General features: G+C 43.6%; 1 pseudogene; it reads left to right on the plus strand.

Moving 5' to 3' along the window:
- The first annotated feature begins 4,977 nt into the window (after window positions 1-4,977).
- Window positions 4,978-5,682, plus strand: LOC101432075 (methylosome subunit pICln-like; annotated as a pseudogene).
- Window positions 5,683-17,655: the final 11,973 nt, after the last annotated feature.

Genomic DNA, 17,655 nt, shown 5'->3' on the forward strand with positions numbered 1-17,655 from the left:
AACAGAGGAGACTTAGAAACCATCTGGCTAGTAGAATTCTCACACTTTACAGTTGGGGAAACTGAGGTCAGATGGGTGGAATGACCTGGTCAAAACTGCCCTCCTTAGGTGCTCACACTCTGGGTTGAACAGGTGAAGTGTAGATTTGCCTTTGATTTATGAACAATATGCCTATGTCTGTAGAACCTGGGACCATTTCCCTCCTACCACCACCACCACGTATGTGGCAGAGAAGGAGATAGCCAGAGCCTGGGGCCAAAGGGGAGGTGATTTTAGGGAGCCCAGGAGCCCTCTGATCACTCTCCCTATCCCTAGAGAGTGCCACCCTGTAGTCCTCTTGAGAACACTGGCTCCGCCTAGCGGTCTGACGGGGCATTGCTCTTGGCCCAGGTCAGCTTGGAGCCCAAGTCCCTGGAGCCTCATCCCTCTGACCAAACCCTAAAACGGCCTCAGCCCCATTTATCAGGCCTCCCACTCAGAAAGATACGCCCCTGTAGGAGACCTGATCCCGGAAAGATGCTCTCTTCTACTAGGTGAGACTACTGGGCCATGACTGATGGGCTTCCAAGCCTTATTAGGAGGGGGCTGGAGGCCCGAGTCCATCCCCATCCCAGGATGTTATACCTGAACTCTTTCCACAAGGCTGAGAGCTTCTTGAGGGCAAGATTTCCTTAGGATCTGACAGCACCGTGCATATACTAGGTGCTCAATAAATGTTTGTTGGAACTAAAAGACCATCCCCATTCAGCCATCCCGGGAGCTTAAAGATCCCCTCAGTCCGCCACCACCACCCCAGGACCAGCTGTCCACACTCTTTGATCCTCTAAGTTTCAGTTCTTCATGAAGTTCTTCCTTTTAAACCCAGATCGTTCAGTATGGTGGACGTCAGGTCCTTGCAGGCTCCAGTGGAGAGGGTGAAGAACCTCCCAGAATTGCATCCAGCTTTTGCTGGGGTCTATACGTAGCCCCGGCCCCTCCTGGCTCCAGCCTTCTCACCCGTCCCTTTCCTTGCCTCTTCTCAGAGCTTCCTCAGCACTTCCCAGAGACCATCTGTTTCTTTTTCCCCCCTGGTCTTTTAGGAGATAAAGATTTTTACTTATTCAACAATCCTGAGGGAGAGGAGGTGGTAGAATTGTCATGGCTTTTCCTCTCTTTTTTAAAAATTTATTTTATTTTTATTTTTTAAATTTTTTATTCCTCTCCCCTGCCCCCCATTTGCTGTCTGCTCTGTGTCCATTTGCTACGTGCTCTTCTGTGTTTCTACTTGTCTCCCTTTTTGTTGTGTCACCTTACTGACTAGGCTCTCTGCAGCGCTTGCAGGCTGGGCAGCTCTCTGTGGCGTGCGGGTGAGCCTGCCTTTACAAGGAGGCCCTGGGACGTGAACTCAGGGCCTCCCATATGGTAGACAGGAGCCCAACTGATTGAGTCACAGCTGCTTCCCTTTTCCTCTCTTTTTTATGCAAAGAGTTATTTGTGTGGCATCCAATTAGAGTGAAGCGTTTTCATCACCCCTAGCTGCCTTCTTCCTGTGGAAGGAGGGCACCCTGCCCCGATGGGTGGTAGGGGTGTTGGATGTGATCTTAACAGCACTAACATCTGCCCAATTCTTGAGGTGCTGTTGGCAAGGGTGACAGAACTGGGATCTGACCCAGGCCCCCTGATTCTCAAGGTCAGTGTCTTTTCCCCTACAATGTAACTGCCTCCTTCCTTCCTTCCAACAAATTCTACACTCTGCATGTCAGGCATTAGACTCAAAAGGCCAGGAGATCTTGGAATGCAATAACCATGTTTTTGTCACTTCTCTCTGAGCATGGGCACCCAGCAATACCCCAGGCACAGACCATGAATGGCTGGTCTACCTAGGCCACTGTGAGAAGGCCCCTGTGGCCTAGCCACAGGCTCGGCCCTGGGATGACTGGCACAGGGTCTCTCCACTCCCTGTGTGTGGGTGGACCAGAGTCTTGTGAGAGCCAGGACCATGAAGGAGGGGTGGTCCTACGGGGCTGTGGTCATGCCACTGCTGGAAACACAGCCCAAAGCAAGGGGGTAGCAAGGAATAACCACTACGAGTTCCCTCCTACCCGTCTCTCACCAGTGCCTCCCATTGGCCTCACCTATCTGGAAGCAGCTGGCAAGTGAGCCTGGTTAAAGCAGGTCAAGGGGGCTGGCCTCCCAGGTCGCAGCAGGCAGGACAAAGGTCTGGGGTTTGGGTACAAATGCAGATGAACCAGCAGGCTCACGCACACTTAGTGTTCCCAGGGTCTAATCCAGTGTCTGACACACTTTAGGCACTCAGGAAATACTTGTTAAATGAATAAGTAGAATGGGGGTAATAGGACCTGGAGTAGTTTGAAATTATTTATGAATTTCAGAAAGAAGTATTGATTATGTTTGTAAACTGGTCTGTTTCTCTGGACATGATACCCTTTGATTGTGTTAAATTCAAAGGCTTTATGTTTACTTGATTAAATCAAGATTAGGGCTTTGATTCGACTACATCATTCGGGCATGCAGAGCCCCACCCCCTTGGTAGGCTATATAAATGCATGCTTGATCAAGAACATGGAGTAGATACACAGAGAAGATACACAGAGGATCCTGTGGCCCTAGGAAGGAGAGATGAGCTTGATAGTTTACAGCTGACCTTGTGAAGAGACCAGAGCAGCTGAGCCCAGAAAGAAATGAGACCCAGAGTAAGAGAGATGAGCTCTATGCCAGCCTGAGATCAGAAAAGGCTGGGAACATAGCGCCTTAAGAGAAAAGAGGAAGGTTAACCCTTGCAGATATCGCCTGCCATCTTGCTTCAACATGTGGCAACACTTTGCGTGAGGAAGTACTTCTTATGGTACCTTGAGTTGGACTCTTTAGGGTATTGTAACTGTAAGCTTTTACCCCAAATAAATATCCTTTATAAAAGCCAGCAAATTTCTGGTACTTTGCATCAGCACCCCTTTGGCTGACTAATACAGGACCTATCCCATAAAGAGTTTGGAGGATTAAAATAATAACTCGTAATATTTACTGAGTGCCAGTGAGTGCTCTGCTAGGCAAATTATGCTCATGATTCAAATAAATGGTCTAACATCTGCCTGCACATGGAAGGCACTCATTAGACAGCCTTCCCTCCCTTTTTCCCTCCTGAATTAATCCTGTTTAATCAAACACAAGCCTGAGGAACACTTACCTTGTGCACAGCTTGGTGCTGGGTCTGGGGACTCAAAGAGAAATCAGCTTGGTCCTGGAAAAACAAACTGAGACCTAAGTCATGTGGTGCTAAGACAGGTACCCCCACTGTGGGGAAGGCATCAGACTTTGCTGCAGTAAAGGAGGTGAGGGGAAGAAAGTGAGCAGAAGACTGAGTCTGGGCACTCCCGAGAGCAGGGAAGAATGCGGGTCACTCAGGGAAGGGACCATCAGGATAGGAAGAGAACTGCCCCCCATCCCAAGACCATCAGGCCAGTCCCATTCTGCCTCATTACCCTCATTACCGCCATCCCCACCAGGCTCTGTGGTCACCAAATCACCCTGACCCTCACCTGTTGCAAGACTCTGCATCTCTCCAATCCAGCCCCATCCCCCAGGCCCCAGGCCCCTCACCCGGGCCCTCTGGGGCTCCCTGTCTGTGACAGGCAAACTCCCTTCTAGCTTCCCCTGCCCAGGACACTGCCCTCAACCTGTGGGGGCCTCTCCTGAAGACTTTTTTCAATCACATCCTGAATATCTTTGAACTTGGTGCTGGGGTAAGTGTCCTCCTTGCTTCCCATTTCTTTTCCCTCTTCCTTTCCTTCTTTTAACATTCTTTGATGCTTCTGCCATCAATTTAACCACCTTCTCTCCTCTTTATTACTACCTGTTCCTTGCCCCACCTTCCTGAACCTCTCACCACCAGAAACTATGCCACCTCTGAAACTCTCATTTCAAACACCACTTGTGATCACCCCTGCCCGTTTTCCCAGCTTGCTTCTCAGGTACGCCTGCAGCCACACTTCTTCAAGCTGGTTGGACCTCCTGGACACACACCACTTTCTTCCTACCTGTCAGCACTTCCCAACTTCCCCCTTCTTGCCCCACCTAGGTTCTTAGGCCCACCCTTTGGCACCCTTCTACCCACCCTCCTTCCTCCTCTCTTTCTATTGTCATAACCCACCTGGCAAAACCCAACCCTGGCTTAGTCTACCACATGCATTTTCTATACCTGGCCTAGGCACTGGCTGTTGCTGGAGAGAAGCACACAACTGACAGCTTTCCCTTGGTGTTTATGCTCACAGATCTCAAATGGGCTCTTTCTTGCCTCTTCATCTTTCCTCAAACCTCCCACCCCTCCTCCTCTGCCATCATCCCAGCTGATGACCTTATCACATACTTCACTGAGAAACCATCTGACATGACTGCCATTTCCCACCCAAAACTTTAAACTCTCCTGCATTTGTGTCCATTTGTTCCTCATGCCCTACTCTCACAACAGCCAACGCTCTGAAGCCACACCTTTCACCTTCCCAAAGTCTCTGCTCCCTCAGCAAATACCCCCACCCCCACTCCTGAATCATTATTCTCACCATCAGATAATTCCTTAATCTACAACAGGCCCTAGTATCTCCCATGGGTGGACCAGGAGGACCCCCATTTTCCACATCCTCCTGCTCCTAACTCATTTCTCTTCTCGTCCTTCCAAAAGAATTAACATACTCAGTTTCCTTTTCCTCACTTCCCATTCTATTTTTCTTCCCCCATACTTACAAAGACTTTTTAAATAACAGGAAAATTCTCATGATAGAATATAAAGTGGAAAAGGTAGACTATAAAGCTCAATTTATATCTGATCTCAATTATTTATATATTAAAGATGAAGGAATGAACAAACAGACAAAAAAATCAAAAGAGAAATGAAGGAAAACCTTCCAGGGCAGGATGTGGCGAGCGGGGCTTGCTGTCCCCTTAGCTCCCTTCAGGCTCTGTGTCTTGGTGTTTCCTGCTGCAATGACTTTCCTTAAAAATATTCCACCATCCGACCCAGTTGAGGGGCTCTGGCAGCAGCTGCCAGATACTGAAGCTGTGCTAGATGGGAATGGCCTCAGAACCAGCACTCTACCTCGCCGAGAGCCGCCTGTCTTGGTGAGAAGGCTCTGGATTAGGATTCTCTCTGGAATACTCCATTAGTTTACATGTTGTGTCCAGTGACTAAGTGCCTGTCCACGAGAGTATTTGTATATTATGGTGAATGCCAAATTTGGAGAAGAATCAAAAGAATCTGTTGCTGATGAAGAAGAGGAAGACAGTGATGATGATGTTGAACCTATTGCTGAGTTTAGATTTGTTCCTGGTGATAAATCAGCATTGGAAGCAACGTTCACTGCAGTGTGTGAATGCCAGGTTTTTACAACCAGATCCTGAGGAGGAAGATTCAGATGATTACGTTGGAGAAGAGTATGATGTGGAAACACATGGACAAGGGTAGGGGGCCATCCTTACATTTTACACCTATGAAGGACTATCCCATTTAACAGCAGAAGGCCAAGCCATATTAGAGAGATTAGAAGGAATTCTTTCTCAGTGTGTAAGCAGACAGTGTAACATGACTGGGGCCAGGACAGAAGAGTCATAAGAGATTATGAAGATGGGATGGAGGTAGATACTACACCAACAGTTGCTAGACAATTTGACAATACAAATGTTGGTCACTGAAAAGGGCTTTTGCAGCTCTAAGGTTTGACTCATTACTGTAGGAAAGAGCTTGTTTCCTCTTATATTGTGGAGTGGGAGTGATGAAAGTCTTTTTCCTTCTCCGAAACTCACTTGAACCAGTTCTTTCTTGGGACAAACTATACTGAGACAGCAAGTTGTCACCAGCAGAAGAAATGCGTGACCTTTATTAACAAAGATGAGTTAATTTAAGAGGGTACTTAACAATTTACTATTGAGTCTAAAACTTTCAGTGTCAGGTATCCTCTGAACAGGCCTGTGATTCCTGCTTTCACTATATACATCTTTTGTAAACTAGCTGGTGAAAATGCACAGCTACTTGGAGGTAGAGGTAGACTAGGTGGGGAAGAGAGAGGCCAAATTTAAGGTATGCTCCAAAAAGAGAGACAACAATATCTCAGAGGAGCCCTAGTCTATTTATTCTCCATAGGGATAAATGTCTTTTACTAATTTGGGACCCAGGTTAATTAATTCAGACATATCAGGTGGCTTTTTCTGAAATAGCCCAGCCACACAAACTACTACTAATGTAAGTCTTGTGCTTCTGACTAGATTTTGCTCTTTTATCATGTTTACTTTAGCCTGCAAAATTGTAGTCTGTTCTTTTATAACCTCTAAGATTATATCCTTCAGTTTCCAAACTCAGGTGATATTCTGTCACAGAACAAGTGAAAGTCCTTAAAGTACTTCAGAGGAGAATTGTTTTGTCTTTGCAATGGCCTACCAAATAAATCTAAGTTTCTATTTAAAAAAATGAAGGAAAAACACCAAAATTCTAACAGTGATAATTTCTGAATGCTGGGGTTATAGGTGATTTTTATTTGCTTCTGTATGCCTTCTCTTTTCCTATTTTCTGCAATGAACATATTTTATATATTTTTTTATAATTTGAAAAAAATAAACATCAGACCAAAAAAATCTCCCTTTTGTGTTTCTGCAGAGCACGTGGTATCTTCTTGTACTGCCTAACTACCCTCAGTTAATTATTTTTTCAACTCAGAAAGACATTTGTTACCAGGTGCAATGGATGTGTCATGATGATGGGAGAAATTGTTGCTGTGGGGGGAGTGGGGGGCGGGGGCGGTGGGGTTGAATGGGACCTCATATTTTTCATAATGTAATTTAAAAAAATAAATAAATAAATAATTGGAAAAAAAAAAAAAGAAAGACATTTGTTGTGTTTTCTTGTGTATGCTTTTTCCTTTATACCATCTTTTTTTCTTCTTTTAATTTTTATTTTTATCAAAGATACATATCCCGGGGATGAACCTCCCTGGTGCCTCACCAGCTAGTGACGCAACTAGAAAAAGACCTTGAATGAAAGGGAGAAATGATAAAGACAAATGAGTTTATATGGCTAAGAGGCTTCAAAATGAGTCAGAAGGTTATAAGAGGGGTTGTGTTTACGCACGTCTCGGCAAGATCTCAGAGACAGCCAAAGTAGATACAACCCCAGGTACTGGTGTCCCTGAGAGCTATGGAGACACACATATTCTATGGTCATGACAGCTGGCTCTGGAGTTCATTGCCTTGCCAGTAGGCCCTAGTTTGGATGGAGTTGGACTCAGATGTGACCTCTCTACACATACCTCTTCTGTCACTTTTACTGAACCTGTGATTGGCACTGGGGTTGGTGTATGCTCAGGAGACTTGAATCTCTGGACTGTCCATGTGCCAGCTGGGCCCTTAGCCTCAGCAGAGTTGCAACACCTACTCTCCGGTTCATTGGATGTACCCAGTCACCTGACAGGGAAGTGAGAATGGTCACACCACATCAGGGAACCAAGAGTGTCTACAATTGCAAGCAGGAGAATTGCATCCATCAGCCATGTGGGATCTAAGCCCCCTCTTGATATAGAGGTGGAGTGGACATTGACATCCCAGGGTCCACAAGATGGAGGAATATAATATGGATTGGAGTGGACTTGCTGATATTCTACTATAGAACTGTTGGGACTCTAGCAATAGAAGAAATTGTATCATTGATATGGAGATGGTGGCCACGGGAGTTGCTGAGGGCAGGGAAAGGGAGAAAGAGGTGTGATGGGGGCGTTTTCGGGACTTGGAGTTGTCCTGAATGATATTGCAGGGACAGATGCAGGACATTGTTCATCCTGCCATAACCCACTGGATGGACTGGGGAGAGTGTGAACTACAATGTAAACTATGGTCCATTCGTGTGACAGTGCTCCAGGCTATATTCACCAAATGCAATGAATGTGCCTTACTGTGAAAAGGGATGTTGGTATGGGAGGAGCTGGGGGCGGGGTGGGGGTGGGGGTGGGTGGGGAGTAGGGTATATGGGAACCCCTTATGTTTTTTAATGTAACATTTTGTTACATTAATTAAAAAATGATCCTAATATATATGTGCATAATTTAAAAACGGAAAGAGTTCCAGAAGTCTTATAAAGAAAAACAGAAGCCCCTTGCCCATTCTCTATTTACCCCAATTCCTGTTCCACGGAGGTAAACACTTTCACTGAATTTTCAGCTGTAGGTATTATCTATTGTCAAAATTGAGGATTTAGCTCTCATTCTTACCCCACATACATATACACATACACATACACATATATATCATCTTGTCCCTTCCTAAGCCTCTCAATAGAGCTGCTATCTCATATTTTATGAGATAATTAACATTGTTATGACAATGAAAGTATTAGTCACAGCTGAGCCACATAGTATACATGATAATATTCCTATCTTGAGTGACTTCATTTCCCCGGAATGTCTCTCTCTCTCTCTCTCCCTCTCTCTCTCTCTCTCTCTCTCTCTCTCTCTCTCTCTCTCTCTCTCTCTCTCTCTCCTCTCTCTCTCTCTCGCTCTCGCTCTCGCTCTTTCTTTTATTTGCTTAGTTTTCTTTGTACCTACTGTTAAATAATCCCCACACTCCCTGACAGAAATTAAAATCTTCTCTCAGTATTTTCAAACACATTTATTTTTTCTCATTTTTCCTGGAGCCCGTCTTCCTCCTGCTCCCGTCTGGTCTGGGTGATTTCTGGGTTGCTGCACAGCTCCCTTCACCATCATCATAATGAGCCCTTTTGCCTCTCTCCTGGTTAGATCCCCTATTTCCTAAATCTTAGGACTTTTTTCCCCCTTGATCTTTTCACTGCAGCTCATCCTCAAGTAGTTTCCTGAGAAATGGTGTATGGCAGGTAAAATTTTTGAGATCTGGTATGTCTGAAAATGTCTTTTTTTTTTTTTAGTAATACACAGTAGTTTTATTTATTTATTTATTTTGGTCTTTATTTATTTTTTTAATGAAAATGTCTTGATTCTACCATCTCCAGTGAACAATTGGCTTGGTATAGAATACTATAGGAAATACTATAGGAAATCAGTTTCCCTTATAAATCAAAGCCATTGTTCCATTGTATTCTAGGGGGCCAGTGGGGCTGTTGAGGTTCCCGTTGCCATCCTAATTCTAGTTATTTTCTCCCTTGGGGCATTCATGGTCTTTTTGTCCTTGTTCAAAAATGTCATAATGATGATTCTTGGTTTGGTTTTTTTTTCATTCATGATGTTCTACTTAGTAAGACCTTTCAATCCAAAACTCACATCCATTATACTGTTTATTTAATCATATTCTACTCTCTGTTTTCTCTGTTCTTATTTTCTGCGACTCCTTTTAGTAGGATATCAGCCATCCTGAATTGATTCTCCAGTTTGTTGTGTGTGGTTTTGGTTTGTTTCTGTCTTTTTCCTATTATTGTTTCCTTTACCTTTTTGTTCCATTTTGGGGGAGAAATTTCATTTCTCAAATCCTGTATTAAATTTTTTAAAAATATTTTTTCTTTGTTTTTTTCTTAATTTTTAATTTCACCTCACAATTTAATCTCCAAGGGAAGCGGCTGTGGCTCGATCAGCTAGGCTCCCATCTACCATTTGGGAGGCCCTGGGTTTGCATCCCAGGGCCTCCTTGTGAAGGCAGGCTCGCCTGCATGTGCAGAGCACCACCCGGCCCGAAAGCACCACAGAGAGCCAGTTCAGCAAGGTGATGCAACAAAAAAGGCGACAAGCAAAAAAACACACAAAAGAGTGTGCAGCAAATGGACACAGAGAGCAGACAGCAAGCAAGCCACAAGGGGGGAGGGGAAATAAAAAAGTAAGTAAATACAGACATAGAAGAACGCACAGTGAATGGACGCAGAGAGCAGACAGCACGCAAAAAAAAAAAAAAAAAAGCCACAAGGCGAGGGAGATAAAAAAATTTAATCTCCAAGAGCTTTTTCCAATAATTTCTTCAAAAATATTTATGGAAAATCTACTCTGCTAGAAACTTTTCTAGGTGCTAGGGATATAGCAGTGAACAAACACAAAAACCCCATGCTCTTAGGAGTTTATACTCTAGTTCCTTTTTTAAAAAAATAAACTTTGTTAAGGTGTAGTTTACATGCAATAAATATACCCTGAAAGTGTGTTTTTCAACAAATTCAGTAAGGTCATACACCCATGTAACCACCACCATGATCAAGATACAGAACATTTTCATCACCCCAAAAGTTCCCTTGAGCCCCTTTGCAGTCAACCACTGATCTGCTTTCTGACACTACAGATGTTTCATATAAATGCATTCGTATAATTTGCAGTTCTTTTTGTTTGGCTTCTTTCACTCAATATAATGACTCAGAGATTCATTCATTTTGCTCCTTGTATCAATAGTTCCTTTTTATTGCTGAATAGTAGACCACAGATTTTCATCTAGTCACCTGTGTTTTAAAATATATTTATTTATTTATTTATTTAAAATCCCCCTCACACCTCTGCTGTTGTTTTTGCTTGCTGTCTGCTCTTGGTGTGTGTTTGTTTGTACTCTCTGTGTCTGTTTGTCTTCTTTTTAGGGGGCATCAAGAACCAAACTTGGGAACTCTCATGTGGGAGGGCAGTGCCAAATCACTTGAGCCACAACTCCTCCCTGCTTGTTGTGTCTCTCTTTGTGTTTGCTCATTGCGCCTCCACGTTGCGTCATCTTGTTGCATCAGCCCATCACGACAGCCCATCACACCAGCTCTCTGTCTTGCTTGTTTTCTTTAGGAAGTACCAGGAACTGAACCTGGGACCTCCCGTGTGGGAGGCAGGCACCCAACTACTTGAGCTACATCTGCTCCCCTCCAGTCACCTGTTGATAGACATTTGGGTTGTTTCCAGTTTGAAACTATTATGAATAAAGTTGACATGAACATTTGTATACAAGTCTTTGTATGGACATAGATTTTCATTTCTCTTGGATAAATACCTAAGAATGAAATTGCTGACTTGTATAGTAAATGTATGTTGAATTTTATTAGAAATGTTTTCTCCACAAGGCCGGCTGTAGACTATGAGGCTCTCTAGGCTTTGCCTCTCTCCACAAGTTCAGCTGTACACTATCAGGAGGACGGCTCTGTCTCTCTCCTTGGGGCCACTTCAGCATCAAACTCAACTCCAACATCGAAACTCCAACATTAAAAGCCCCCAACTCTGTCCTTTGCCATGCCTTTTATCTGTGAGTCCCCACCCACCAAAAGGTGGGGACTCAACACCCTATTGGCACAAGAGGTTTACATAATTCCTTAATCAAGTAAACCTATGAATCTATATAATCTAATATGCCCAGAGGAAAAGATCTGTATACAAACATAATCCAGTATTTCTTTTTGGAATTCATCAATTATATCAAACTGCTACAGTGGTTGTAAGATTTTACATTTTCTAAAGCAATGTTTCGGTTAATTCACAGCCTCACCAATAATTGGGCACTTTCATTAGGCGTTTCCAACTGTCAGGATCAGTTGTTTTTTCTCTCAGGCTGATTAGTTTCCACACAGAGGAATTATCCACTTTCCTGCTGAAAAACTTTCAGGGACTTCCCACTGTACTTATTTTACTTTTTTTTTTTTTTAAAGATTTTCTTTTATTTACTTATTCCCAGATACCTAACTCATTGTTTGTGGTCGCTGCTTGTTCTCTGTGTCCATTTGCTGTGTGCTCTCTGTGTATGCTCATCTTCTCTCTTTTTTTAAAAATATGTTTTTTATTTATTTTTAAAAGATGCACAGATCACACAAAATGTTAAATTAAAAAAATAAAGGAGATTCCCATATGCCCCACTCCCCACTCCCCACAATTTTCCCACATCAACTTCTTCCATTAGTGTGGTAGATTCTTTGCAATTGATGAATACATTTTGGAGCACTGTTACACAGCATGGATTATAGTTTACATTATAGTTTACACTCTCTCCCAGTCCATTCAGTAGGTTATGGCAGGTTATATACTGTCCTGCATCTGTCCCTGCAATATCATTCAGGACAACTCCAAGTCCCAAAAATGCCCCCATATTATACCCCTTTTTCCCTCTCCCTGCCTTCAGCAACTCCAGTGGCCACTGTCTCCACATCAATGATATAATTTCTTCCACAGCTAGAATCACAATAATTCTACAGTAGAATACCAATAAGTCCACTCTAGTCCATATTTTACTTCCCAATCCTGAGAATTCTGGGATGGTGATGCCCACTCCACCTCTTAATTGAGAGGGGGCTTTGATCCCACATGGGTGGTGAATGGGACTCTCCTGCTTGCAGTTGTAGACTCCGTTCCTTGGTGTGGTGATTGTCCATCCTCACCTCCTTGTTAGCTGACCTGGGTAAGTCCAACAAACCGGAGAGTAGGTGTTGCAACTCTGCTGAGGCTGAGGGCCCAGCTGGCACATGGACAACCCAGAGAGTCAAGTCTCTTGGATGTACACCTACCAACTCCAGCACCAACTATAGGTTCAAATAAAGGGGACAAAAGAGGCATGTGTAGAGAAGTCACACCTGAGTCCCACTCTGCCACACTGGGGAGCACAAACTTGAAAGTAGGGCCCACTGGCAAGGCACCAAACTCTGAGCTATCTGCTATGACCATAGGGCCTGGGTGTCTCCAGAGCTCTCAGGAGCCCCACTATTTGGGATAGTATCTACTTTGACTGTCTATGATATCCTGCTGAGATGTGTGTAAGTGTTACCTCTCTGATGACCTCCTGATTCATTTTGAAGTCTCTTAGCTATATAAACTCATTTGTCTTTACCATTTTCCCCTTTCTTCAATGTCTTTTTCCAGTTACTTTGCTGGTTGGTGCTTGGTAGTAATCCCCTGGTGCCAGGGAGGCTCAATCCTGGGAGTCATGTCCCATGCTGGGCGAAAGATAATGCATTTATATGCTGAGTTTGGCTTAGAGAGTGGCCACATTTGAGCAACTCAGGAGGTGACTCTTAGGCACCCTGCAACACTAGGTCAAGTTGCAAGTGCAAAAGGCTCATAAGCATAGTTGTCAGTATCAAGGGCCCATCATTGGGCCATCCTTCTCACTGGTCATTGCCCATGCACTTGGAGGATTGTTGCTGTTCCATTGAAGAATGCAACAGATCATCTTCCTTTATTTATTTATTTATTTTAAAGATTTATTTTATTTATTTATCTCCCCTCCCCGCCCCTGCCCCAGTTGTCTGTTCTCTGTGTCCATTTGCTGCGTGTTCTTCTTTTTGTCTGCTTCTGTTGTTGTCAGCGGTATGGGAATCTGTGTTTCTTTTTGTTGCATCATCTTGTTGTTGTGTCAGCTCTCTGTGTGCAGCGGCACCATTCCTGGGCAGGCTGCACTTGCTTTCATGCTGGGTGGCTCTCCTTACGGGGTGTACTCCTTGCGTGTGGGGCTCCCCTACGTGGGGGGCACCCCTGCATGGCAGGACACTTCTTGTGCAATCAGCACTGCACATGGGCCAGCTCCACACAGGTCAAGGAGGCCCGGAGTTTGAACCGTGGACCTCCCATGTGGTAGACGGATGCCCTAACCACTGGGCCAAGTCCGCTTCCCTCATTTTCTCTTTAGGAGGCACTGGGAACTGAACCCAGGACCTCCCATATGGGAGAAAGGTGCTCAATCACCTAAGCCACCTCAGCTCCCTGGTTTGTTGTATCTCTCATTGTCTTTCCTCTTTGTGTCTCTTTTGCTGCATCATCTTTTTGGGTCAGTTCACTGCACCTGCCTGCTGTGCCAGCTTGCCTTCTCTGGGGAGGCACTGAGAACTGAACTTGGACCTCCCATGTGGTTGGCGGATGCCCAATTGCTTGAGTCACATCTGCTTTCCCCCATTGCAAAATAAAACTCTTTAGCAAAGTCTAAAACATCTGACACCTGCTTATTTCACTAAAGTAATCTTGTGTGACTCTTCCATCCACTTATTATGCATCAGCCACATTCTTCTCCACTCAGTTCCTTCAGTGGGTCAAATTTGAACCTGTCCCAGTGTCTTTGCATTGCAGGGAAATGGCTCCAGCATGATGCCCTGACAACCTTGCACATCCGCACTCAGGCCACACAGGCAAGGCTTAAACCTCAGTTGACTCTAAGTCTTGGTAGAATGTTTTGTACTCCTCCTCCAACACAAGGGAGGCTTGTGAGGAGCTGAAACCAGGCCATTTCTCACTCGCTTCTCTATCAGGAAAGCTGTCATGAGACAGTTTCAAATAGCTTCTTGCATTCTGATGAGGTTTGAGGCTTTCTGTCTTGCTCCCCTAAGAATACAGCTGCAAGCTATAAAACTGCTTAGCTGCCCCATGGCACTGGCTCCCCTCCCCCTTCCCCAACAGGGATCCTATCTTTGTGACATACTAATCTGGCCCCTTTTGTTTCCATGTCACCCTGCCTAAGAGCCGCTAGGAGCTGACACTTTTGGCTACTCTTCCTTTCATTATCTACCTAAGTAATAAACTGTCTGAGTTTCGTAAAAACCCTTTGTTTCCTTACCACCCAAATCTATCAGTCTTGTTTTGCCTTGTGCTTGACATATACCTGCTATTTCCTCTGCTTTCATGCTCTCCTCCCACCCTAAACTTTCCAGGGCTCACTTTTTAGATCTTGCCTTAAAAGTCATCTCTTCTTAGAGGCCTACTTAACCAGCTTGTCCAATATAGATCTCTTGTGGCAGACACTGTTGATTGTAATTCTACTGTCTAGTCCCCCTTCCTCACTTCCTTGCTAAAAAGAACACCAATTTTGATTTGTTAGGATGTTGGGTGGTGATGTGATTTAGGAGAAGCCAGGCCCCTCCCCAGTTCCAGAGGTCAGCCCTTGATTCTTTGAGTCCAAAGATGGCAATGCCATTTCTTTGCCAATGACTGGTCTAGAAATGGGCAGGTGATGCAATTCTGCCCAATAACACGGCTAGTGGATACTTCTGGGAAACTTTACCTCATTCTTTAAAAAGGGTCCTATAAATGTGGCATGCCCTTTTTTTTGCCTTCTGACTTTTGTTCTTGCTGTGTGAGAATACTAAGTTTGGATTTTTTTGCAGCCATCTTGTAATCTTGAGAGTACAAAAAAGGACAAAATTTAACATCTGAAGATGGCAGAGTCAAAGATGAAAAGACCCTGTATCATTGATGACCTTGTTGGTTCCCTGAACTAACAAATCCTAGAAATTCCCTACCCTGGGACTTCTTGTTATATGATATAAACTATTTCTTTATTGTTTAAGCCAGTTGAGTCAGATTTTCTGTCATTTACAATCAAAGCCTTCCTTAAAGAGTCACACACCCTGCCTATTTTCTTCATGACACTACTTAAACTTTCATATAATTTGAATTATTTCTTTGCTTACTTGTCTTTTGCCTGCACATCACCTTCCCCCACTCCAGAATGTAAACTCCATGAGGGCAGGGTCCTTTTCTGTCTTGCTCATCATTGTATTCCCAATATCTAGCATGTTGTCTGGGACATTATAGGCCTCCAGTACATGTACATGAAATGAATGAACACAAAGATAAGTTCTTCTATAACTGTTTTAATTACCATCCCTCCCACGTTGACACTGAACTAGGGAGTAGAGTCGATCTCTGTATATTACTTATAGCTCACCCCTTCCTACAGCTTGGAGTTATGGGAAAGCACAGGCTGTGGTATCAAACATATGTGCCATTTAACAGCTGTGAGACTGCAAGCAAATCACTTGACTTTTCTGAATCTCCATTTCTTCATTTCCAAAACAGAGATACGAACACAAGGTAAAATAGGTTATGTGTTTTTTATGCAACTGACCCATAGTAGGTATTCAAGCTATATCTGTTCTTACCCCCAACCTCCATGCCCACTGGGAAGAAGGACTGAAGGGGAACATGCTCTATATAGTGACAGTTTGGACCCAATCCTAAAGCTGATTAGTCAATGGAGCTCTGTTCCTAATTTTTGCATTATCACAATTAAATTATTCTCAAATATCTTTCTCAGTAACTATATCCAAACCTCCCCATCTCTCTACTTACACTAGCCCAGGTACACATGCAGCCCTCACACCACCTGAGCTCTCCCCACCTTCACTTCCCAGGACAAAACACGAGGGAAATGAAAAGAACACAGGGTTTAGACCCAGAAGACCTGTTTTTCAATCCAGCCTGGCTCTACCTAGGGGAGTGACAATGAGCAAGTCATTTAACCTCTGTACTTGTTTCCTTATTGTCAATAAATGGGAATGATAATAAATGGGAATGATGCTCAAGGGGAATCTTGTAGATACACACTTGAAAATTACAAAACACTCTACAAAATTTGCTTACTTTTAATATTTTAAGCATTCTTAAGATTGACATTGGATTAGAAGCAAATGATATCCAGAGTAATCTTGCAGGATTCTGGAGCATCCTTGCCTCTGTTTCCTGGCTGTAGCCTGCCTAACCAGCCACTCTCCCTTTTTAATTTTATTTTTATAGATTTCTTTTTCACTCTTCCTTTAAAGCCCTTCACCATTCAGTTATTCAACAAATACTTGTTGAGGGCCTACTGTGTGCCAAGTACCATTGTAGTTGCTGACAATAGAAGAATGAAGACAGTAGATTAAATTTCCAGCTCTCATAGCATTTGCATTCTAGAGGCCAGAGGAAAAGGTTGTACTTTTGATGGCAAATGCATGTCATCTGAAGAGTGCCACTGTGGATAGCTCTGGTCTATTTGATTGACTGCATTGAGTGGGGCAGGAAAGAGGGGGCAGAATGGAGAGGAGAAAAATGTAGGAAAAAGAAGTTGAAAGACTTGAATTCTGTTAGAGACCAGAAATGGGCTTGGGGCAATCAAAATTAAGTGTCTATAACATCACTTATGTAGTAACTCAACTAAGTAGGCAAAGCCTGAATCTAATCATGAAAAAATATCAGACAAACCTAAAATGAGAAATGTTCTATATTTTTTAAATGTAGTAAAATGTTACATTAAAAGCAAGAGAAACATAAGAAAAAATAGATAAATGCCACTTCATAAAAATTAAAGACTTGTGCATCAAAAGACTTTATCATGAAAGTAAAAAGACAACCTACATAATGGGAGAAAATAATTGGAAAACACACATCTGGTAAGGGTTTAATATCCAGAATATATAAAGAAATCCTTCAACTTAACAACAAAAAGAAAAACAACACAATTTAAAAATGGACAAGGGGAGTGGATGTAGCTCAGTGGCTGAGTGCCTTCTTCCTATATGAGGTTCTAGGTTCAATCCCCAGTACCTCCTAAAAAGGGGGGGTGGGGTGGGGTGGGCAAAAGACTGGAATAGACATTTCTCCAAAGAAGATATACAGTGGCTAATAAACACATGAAAAGATACTCAACATTGTTAGCCATTAGGAGGGAAATGCAAATCAAAACCACAATGAGATACCATTTCATACTCACTAGAAATAAATTTTTTAAAATCTTTAAAAAAAAACAAATGGAGCAAAATGTTAATAGGTGAATCTAAATAAAGGCTTCTGGGAAGCGGACTTGGCCCAATGGATCGGGCATCTGCCTACCACATGGGAGGTCTGCAGTTCAAATCCCGGGCCTCCTTGACCCATGTGGAGCTGGCCCATGTGCAGTGCTGATGTGTGCAAGGAGTGCTGTGCCACACAGGGGTGCCCCCCTGTGTAGGGGAACCCCATGCACAAGGAGTGCACC

Source organism: Dasypus novemcinctus, chromosome 21 (assembly GCF_030445035.2).
Source record: "Dasypus novemcinctus isolate mDasNov1 chromosome 21, mDasNov1.1.hap2, whole genome shotgun sequence".
In the NCBI taxonomy this organism is placed as follows: domain Eukaryota; kingdom Metazoa; phylum Chordata; class Mammalia; order Cingulata; family Dasypodidae; genus Dasypus; species Dasypus novemcinctus.